Here is an 8866-nt window from a genome sequence, read left to right as displayed (position 1 = left end):
TAGTTTGTTTATATCTATATTTATATTGTCTCTCTCTGACACTCTCTCACACAATTTTACCCTACTGATTTTCTTTGTGTTGTAATATTAGAAACTAGCTAAATTGCCCTCACATCATCCTGATATTTGATTAGAAATCAAACCTACTTTTAAATTTATTTTTATTCTACCATCAATTATATAAATGTAAAAATTAAAACACAGACTGAAGTGCTTTTTAAAAATTAAAACACAGACTGAAGTGCTTTTTACAATATTTTGTACCCTAACTAATTGTTTGATGTGCGCTTAACAGTACAAAATCAGAATTACAAATACAGTGGTACCTTGACTTACAAAGATGATCCGTTCTGCGGCCGTCTTCGTAAGTCGAAGTCTTCGGTTGTCGAAGCGCCGCTTCTGCGCATGCGTGAAGCGCTTTCTTGCTCTTCTGTGCATGCGCTGACTGCGCTTTGCGCAGGGGCAGAATGCGCGCGCAGGGCACACGCGGCGAAAAGACTTCCGGGGTTGTCGACTTCGGAAGTCGAATCGTTCGGATGTCAAGGTACCACTGTATACTAAAAGCAGATTAAAACAATAAAACTCAGACCCTAAAAAGGACTAGGGGAAAAAACAATACACCCACACGTGAAAAGATAGAAAAGTACGGTAGTTGCAGATGGGTCTGTGGGGAGGAAATTACATAAATGAGGTGTTGCCCTCTGATTGCCAGCCGTTTCATCTTGGACACTATGAAGAGCCTTTTTGCTGACAACAAAAGACAGCATTACCTGGGCTTTATATGCATGTTATTCAGATTTTGTTGAACTATCAAACCATAATCTTTGTGCCAGATTTAGTATTACTGATATTCAGGGAATAAATGGTGAGGATTCCTGAATATTCTAATAAATCTTTAATACGGTCAAAGACCAGTGAGAGAATTACCGGTATACAGTTCAGTTCATATAATGGGTATCTACATAGTAAAATTGCAGTTAAAATGTTACAAATTTTAAAATTTTATAAAAGTTTGATATATGAATCTCAGCCACCTGCCGACACTCCTGTGATAATCCTACAATAGATCAGCTAGGTTATCTGTCACTGGTGGTTGCTGCCATCACGGCGTGCCTTATTCTTGTCGCTATGTAGCAAATTTTTGCTACAATCCTGGTAGTCTTTATGTCCTTGTCAGCTAAAAGGTGTCTGGTGAAGGCTTCCTCTGATCGGCCGGGCTGTTTCACTAGGATTGGTTCGATCAGCTCTTTCCTCGTATCACGATATAATTGGCAATATAAATGGACATGCCCGATGGATTCGATCTCATTGTCATCACAGGGGCATAGTCTTTGGTCAATCGGAGTCTTGTTGTATCTACCAACTAATAAAGCTGAGGGGAGGGCGTTAAAACGGGCCCTGGAGAATGCCCAGTGATGTTTGGGATTATCTAATGCCTGAGGTAATTTGCTAAGTGGATCCTTCGATGGTCATAAACAGGCATCCCCAAACTGCGGCCCTCCAGATGTTTTGGCCTACAACTCCCATGATCCCTAGCTAAGAGGACCAGTGGTCAGGGATGATGGGAATTGTAGTCCAAAACATCTGGAGGGCCGAAGTTTGGGGATGCCTAGTCATAAAGGTGCCTATAAATTGTTGCGAGTCAGGTAAGATCGTTTCGGAGTTCAGTGTCAGTTATTATTTCTTTGGTTAGGTTTTTCGCTCTTCCCATTTCCAGGCTTAAAAGATGCTCTGTTGAAAGTCCGTATAAGGATAGTTTCCTGCGGATGCTCTTCTCCCAACTTAATTGAAAGTTATCACAGTGTATCAAGGGGAGGAGGCCAGTTGGTGTCTTATTAAATCTTAGCCAGAAGTAAAAGGCAGCTTGCCACACTTTAGCTTCAACCCTTGTAGGCCTGTTTCCAGACGTAGGACTGCATTGGGAGTATTGATCTTAGAAATCCTGATTGGATTTTTTCATAGAGTCCAGGTTGGAGGTAGGAATAAGTGGTGCACCATACAATAGTTGGGTTAATGGTTTTGCCATAAATAATTTGACGGCTGCTGGGATGTAATTTCCTCCCTTTGATCGGTGGAATCTTGCAATAGCTGTCGTACTCCTTTGTGCGATGGAAGAGATGTATTTAATGTGGGCTGTTTTCTTCCGGGAAGCTTGAAATACAACTCCCAGATATTTAAAGCATGTTACCTGCTCGATGGTTTGCTTGTCTATGTGCCAGTTGTATATTTTCCTTTTATTGGAAAAAAAACATAATTTTGGTTTTTTGGTAGTTCACGATTAATTGTTCCCTCTTACAGTATTGTGCAAGTTTGTTAAGTGCTCTTTGAAGGCCAATCTGAGTCTGGGATAAAATGACCGCATCATCAGCATAAAGCAGGATGGGTAGCCTTTTGTCTGCTAGTTTTGGGGGGTGAATATCTGCTCCTTGAAGATATGCAATTAGAGAGTTTATATAGATGTTAAATAGGTGGGGGGCTAATATACACCCTTGTTTAACTCCCTTAGTTGTTCTAATTGTGTTGGAGAGTTGGCCTTCCCAATTGCATCTTACACGAAGTCGTGTGTTCTTGTATAGCTTATATATTAATAACAGCAGACATCGGTCTATAGATGACTTGCTAAGTTTGTCCCATAGGCGGATTCATGAGATGGAATCAAAGGCCGATTTGAAGTCAAAAAATGCTGCAAAAAGCTGGGGATTATGCTGTATTGTAATTCCTGAATATTTAAAACAGTTGCTTGAAGAAATGTGGATCTTCCTTCTCAGCAACTCTAGTACTGGACTCGTCCCATTCACTCTGGTATTAGAAAATGAAGAATGAGTACTGTAAGCCCTTGTCTATGTCCCTTTCCTGGAAACAATTCCTAGGGGTCTGTGTTTATTCATCATCAGAATAGTTCTCTCAAGTCTAGTAGATACAAAAGTTTTGCTATCTTTTCATTATGTTAACCATTTTCCCTCTCTTTCATAATTGGATACGGAATGGAATAGAGGGTATAGCAGAGGATGTATATCATTCATTTACGTATTTTTATTTTTAAAGATTTTAGATTTCCCTGAAGTATGACCAGTTAGGATCTGAAACATGTTGGATCTATAAGCAGAACCAGGCAGACTACTAAGGAGGGCTTGGGAGAACTTGAAACTTGAAAGTAAAGAACAATGTGCAGCTCTTAATTCAGTTCCATGGCCATCAACTCTTTTCAACTCTGACCTCATTGTGGGAATTTACTATAGATCCCCAAGCCAAACTGAGTACAAATATGAAGCCTTCCTGGAAAAGATGACCAAGCATTCAAAAGAAAGTGAGATAATATTAATGGGGGATTTCAACTACTGTGTCCTGATATTTGTTGGATGTCAAACTCAGCCAAGAGCATAAGGTCGAACAGATTCCTCACTGGCCTTGCAAACTACTTCATTGTCCTGAAAGTGGGAGAAGCAACAAGAGGATCAGCCATTTTAGATCTGATCCTAACCAATAGTGATGACCTGGTTAGTGGGGTAGAAGTGGCAGGATCATTAGGTGGGAGTGATCATGCTCTTCTGGAGTTTATTATACAGCGGAAAGGAGCAACCAAGCATACTAAGACTCAAATTCTAGACTTTAAGAAAGCCGACTTCAGAAAACTTAGGGATACGCTGGGTGAAATCCCATGGACAGAAATACTAAAAGGGAAGGGAGTTCATGATGGTTGGGAGTTTGTTAAAAAGGGACATATTCAAAGCACAACTTCAGGCAATACCAATGAGACGGAAACATGGAAGGTGCCTAAAGAAGCCAGAGTGGCTATCTAAAAAACTTTTAACTGAGATAAGATTTAAAAGGGATATGTACAAAAATGGGAAAAGGGGGAAACCACCACAGAGGAATTCAAACAAATAGCCAGCACGTGTAGAGACAAAGTCAGAAAAGCTAAAGCACAGAATGAACTCAGGCTTGCTAGAGAGGTTAAAAGCAACAAAAAGGGCTTTCATGGGTATGTCCGTAGCAAAAGGAAGAACAAGGAAACAGTGGGTTCACTTAGAGGAGAAGATGGCGAAATGCGAACAGGGGACAGAGAAAGGGCAGAACTCCTCAATACCTTCTTTGCCTCAGTCTTCTCCAAAAAAGAAAACAATGCCCGACCTGAAGAATATGGAGCAGATGATTCAGCAGGGGAAACACAGCCCAGAATAAGTAATGGGGTAATACAAGAATACTTGGCTAATTTAGATGTATTCAAGTCTCCAGGGCCAGATGAACTACATCCAAGAGTATTTTTAAAGAACTGGTAGAGGTTTTTTCAGAACCACTGGCAGTGTAATGTTTGAGAATTCCTGGAGAACAGGTGAAGTCCCAGCAGAGTGGAGGAGGGCAAATGTCCCTATTTTCGAAAAGGGGGAAAGAGAGGACCCAAACAATTACCGCCCAGTCAGCCTGACATCAATACCAGGAAAGATTCTAAATATAAATATAATCAAATTATTTCTAATTGTAGGGCATTTCCTACAGGCCTTTTCACTTTGTTCTATTTAGTCCACTGCAAACTAAATTTTCCCAATGTTGCTTACACAGCATGAAATACTTACATTGGTCTGGGAAATCCATTAAGGTGAGATCTGCCACCACAAAGCCCCATCTGGCATTTATTTGTTCAATGCTTATTAAGGTAGCTAGTGACGTGCTTCCTTGGGCTTGCCGACTCTTACAGCCACAGATGTCAGCTGTCTAGCATTGTCTGCAATTACCTATATTTGTCTTACTCTCAGGCTGTTGTGTCTGCAGCTGGTGTGTGTTTGCATTTCTCACAGTCTTTATCATCCATTAAAGTCACCCCTTGTAATAGGGCAATACAGCCTTTTTATTCCTAGGCAAAACAAGCATTTATTTAACAAACTACATTTATTGACTGACTTTACAGTAACATACTCCTTTGACTCCTTTTGCTATGAACTCTGTTCCCCCCCCCTCCAGTATAGACAAAAGCATACTAATTACATAGCTGCCAAGTTCTCCCTTTTTTTAAGGGAAATTCCATTATGCTGAATAGGCTTCCTCGCGAGAAAAGGGAAAACTTGGCAGCTATGTAATTAGCCTGGGAACAGGACAGTTGTTATTAATTATCAGGAGAATAGCTCACTTTCAAAGCACTCACATATCTGAACAGATGAACTTTCAATATTTAAAAAAAGCTTTCAGCTTTCCATCCTGGTGTTATATAGTTGATTTGGCATCTTAATGGACTTTATAATTGCAAGTATTTCACAGCCATGGAGTTGCCATTATTGCAAAATATTACAAATCCACACACAAAGTGTGTTGAGATTCTATGCAAATATGCAAAATGTAACTGTACAATACAGCTGAAGTTTTAATATTAATAATGTAAATCATTTTATTTGACTATCAAAGTATTTATATACCACCAATTCAATAAAATTTAACATGGCAGTGTACAGCAGTATACATAATAAAAATATAAAATCAACAACAAAAGGATTAAAGTGACTGGTTGATAAAATTGTAAACAGTTGCATAGATCTGTTTACATAAAAAGGTCTTCAAGAGATGCTCTTTTAATGCTGGACAAAAGTCCAGAAATAGCATTGCTATCAATGTTTGACAAGGTTAAATGTACCCAATGCTATGGAGGACTTAGCTTACAAACTTGCTGACAGTGGCAAGGGTTATTATAGCTAGGAAATGGAAAAAGCAAGGTGGGTATCAAAATTAATGATCAATTAGCATGTGCTATCAAAGTAAGAAGGGGAAAATGGAAGATTTTTGTGAAATTTGTATTGTTAAAACAGAAAGGTTGTAAACCATCTCAAGAAGTGTTACATTTTTGGAAAGTTGAATAATTATGATAAATAATGGTCTCGGGGTCAGGGTACACTTTTTTATTTGTATTATTCTTATTTAAAGAAAGAATAATGTGTCACGAAGAGTCGGACATGACTAAACGACTAAACAACAAAGAAAGAAAGAAAGAAAGAAAGAAAGAAAGAAAGAAAGAAAGAAAGAAAGAAAGAAAGAAAGAAAGAAAGAAAGAAAGAAAGATGCTCTTACCTATCGTACTGGTAAGAGATGTGGATCCCACCCCCACGCGCTTATAAAGCCAAATCATCTGCCCTCCAACATTTCTCTGAGGAAAATAGAGACAACCTTTTCAACGTCAGAAAGCGTCTCGCATTGGATCACACAGCACACGTATACGTCATATTTGTCATACATTGATACTGATCACCTTGAGCCAATTGCAACCTCTGCACCTCACCTATCTCACGGGATTGCTGAAAAGAAAAAATGTGCAAGGGAAGGGATCAACACCTTCCACAGATAAATGGATCAAAATAAAAATTTAGTGTAAGGGAAAATGCCAGAGAGCCTACCCCACCCCCTTTCTTTCTATCTTTCTTTCTTTCTTTCTTTTTCTTTCTTGTGTTTGTTTGTTTGTTTTTTGTTTGTTTTGAACAGGGGTCAGCAAACTTTTTAGCCATGGGTCGGTCCACCGTCCCTCAGACAGTGGTGGGCCGGACTATATTTTTTGGGGGGGAAATGAACGGATTCTTATGCCACACATATAACCCAGAGGTGCATTTTAAATAAAAGCACACATTCTACTCATGTAAAAACACGCCGATTCCTGGACTGTCTGTAGGCCGGATTGAGAAGGCGATCGGGCTGCATCCGGCCCACGGGCCTTAGGTTGCCTACCCCTGGTTTTGAAGATTCTCTGGAAGCTGCATTCTGCACCCACTACCATATTTGGTGGGGGTGTTTTCTGGAACATAAGAAATTGCCTTCTACCACGTCAGACCATTGATCCATCTACTACTGATGCTGTGTTGCAGATATTAAATATTGCAGAGTTTGAAGTGACTGGAAGCATAAAAACTGACTCCTTTGGAAGTGAAACATTGTCCAGACCCATAGAACTATTATTCAAACTTTAGCTGGCAGAACTGGAATCTTTGTTAATACGTTACAACCTGGCTGAGTCTGAATATATTACTGGGGAAACCTGGTTGGTGGCACAGGGTCAATAGTCCGTAGAACGAGCGGGGGCTCTGTGTGAACACCACAGTATGTTACAGCCATAGCTGCCCAGTCTCCCGTTTTTCGCGGGGAAACCCCGTATTTTAAACCGTTTCCCGCTGGCAGCCCGGATTGGAAAAAATCCCGTAAATCCCCTGGATTTCCTACCTGCCAGGGAGGCTCCATTTTGGGTCCTGGCGCCACCTGATTTCCGGTGCCTAGACATGGGTAGCGTGGCACCGGAAGTCACTTCTACGCATGTCTGGACATGCGTAGAAGCAACTTCCAGTGCCGCTCCGCCCATGCCTGGGCACCGAAAATCGGGCATAGCGGCACCGGAAGTCGCTTCTACGTAGAAGCGGCTTCCGGTGCCGCGCTACCCATGTCTGGGCACCAGAAATCGAGCGGCGCCAGCACCGGAAGTTGCTTCTACGCATGTCCAGACATGCATAGAAGCGACTTCCGGTGCTGCGCCGCTGCTGATCCCACATTTTTCAGCGGGAGACTTGGCAGCTATGGTTACAGCAATAAGTTGATAGGGGAAGCAGTAATCAGAGAATGACATCATTGCGCCTATTGTTTTGTCAGTCAGCTAGGATCTAAAAGGACCATATGGTGGAAATGACTGTACTTCATCACTATATAGTGCTACTCTGGAATCTATTGATCAACTAGCAACAGGGAAATAGTTTTGGAGGACAAAAATCTTTTAACAGTTCCGGATTTCAGATTCCCTCCATCTTGTTTCTGAGCCTAACAAATCCCAAGAACATCTTGAAGCAGAAGGATTTAAATTGGTTGCCATAAAAAAATAGGAACAGAACAGGGGAAGAATTCTGTATTTTAGGAGAAGGGTTCTGTCTATGACAGTCCGACAAAGGCGGGGAGAACCAAAGGAAGGTCACGGGTAAAGTTTTGTTTGCACTTTTCTGGTAATCCAATATTTATTAAAAGCAAGTGAAGCATGGCTTTTTCAGCATCAAGCAAGCAGCTGGGAATTTTAGCAAAATCGTTTTTCTTCCACCAGAACTCAACAGGTCAGATGTGGCTTAGTCTTGCAAAATACCCTTGGCCAATATACCACAAAGCTTTAATGTAAGGCTTGTCTCCTAGTAAATGAATGCAAATATTTCAATAATTCATTTCGTATGGTTCTTCAAAACTAGTGTACATTCTCAAGGAGTTTTATGCCCATTTAGAGACAGCTTTCAGTGTTCATTCTATCCATTTAGAGAGGGGACAGCCCACCTTTCAGATTACATACGCTTATCCTACAGCAGCATCCATTTCATTAGCTCACTGGCTTATAGACACTGAATGTTTATTGCTATAAGCAATTAAAAATACTGTCAATCTTGCTATGTTATAACTTCCCAACCACAACATGTTCTTAAGATAGAATCATAGAGTTGGAAGAGACCACAAGGGCCATCCAGTCCAACCCCCTGCCAAGCAGGAAACACCATCAAAGCATTACTGACAGATGGCTATCAAGCCTCTTAAAGACGTCCAAAGAAGGAGACTCCACCACACTCCTTGGCAGCAAATTCCACTTTCGAACAGCTCTTACTGTTAGGAAGTTTTTCCTAATGTTTAGGTGGAATCTTCTTTCTTGTAGCTTGAATCCATTGCTCCGTGTCCGCTTCTCTGGAGCAGCAGAAAACAACCTTTCATCCTCTTCTATATGACATCCTTTTATATATTTGAACATGGCTATCATATCACCCCTTAACCTTCTCTTCTCCAGGCTAAACATACCCAGCTCCCTAAGCCGTTCCTCATAAGGCATCGTTTCCAGGCCTTTGACCATTTTGGTTGCCCCCCTCTGGACACGTTCCAGCTT

The sequence above is a fragment of the Zootoca vivipara genome, chromosome 10, assembly GCF_963506605.1.
Source record: "Zootoca vivipara chromosome 10, rZooViv1.1, whole genome shotgun sequence".
NCBI lineage: Eukaryota > Metazoa > Chordata > Lepidosauria > Squamata > Lacertidae > Zootoca > Zootoca vivipara.
Note: the sequence above shows the minus strand (reverse complement) of the source record.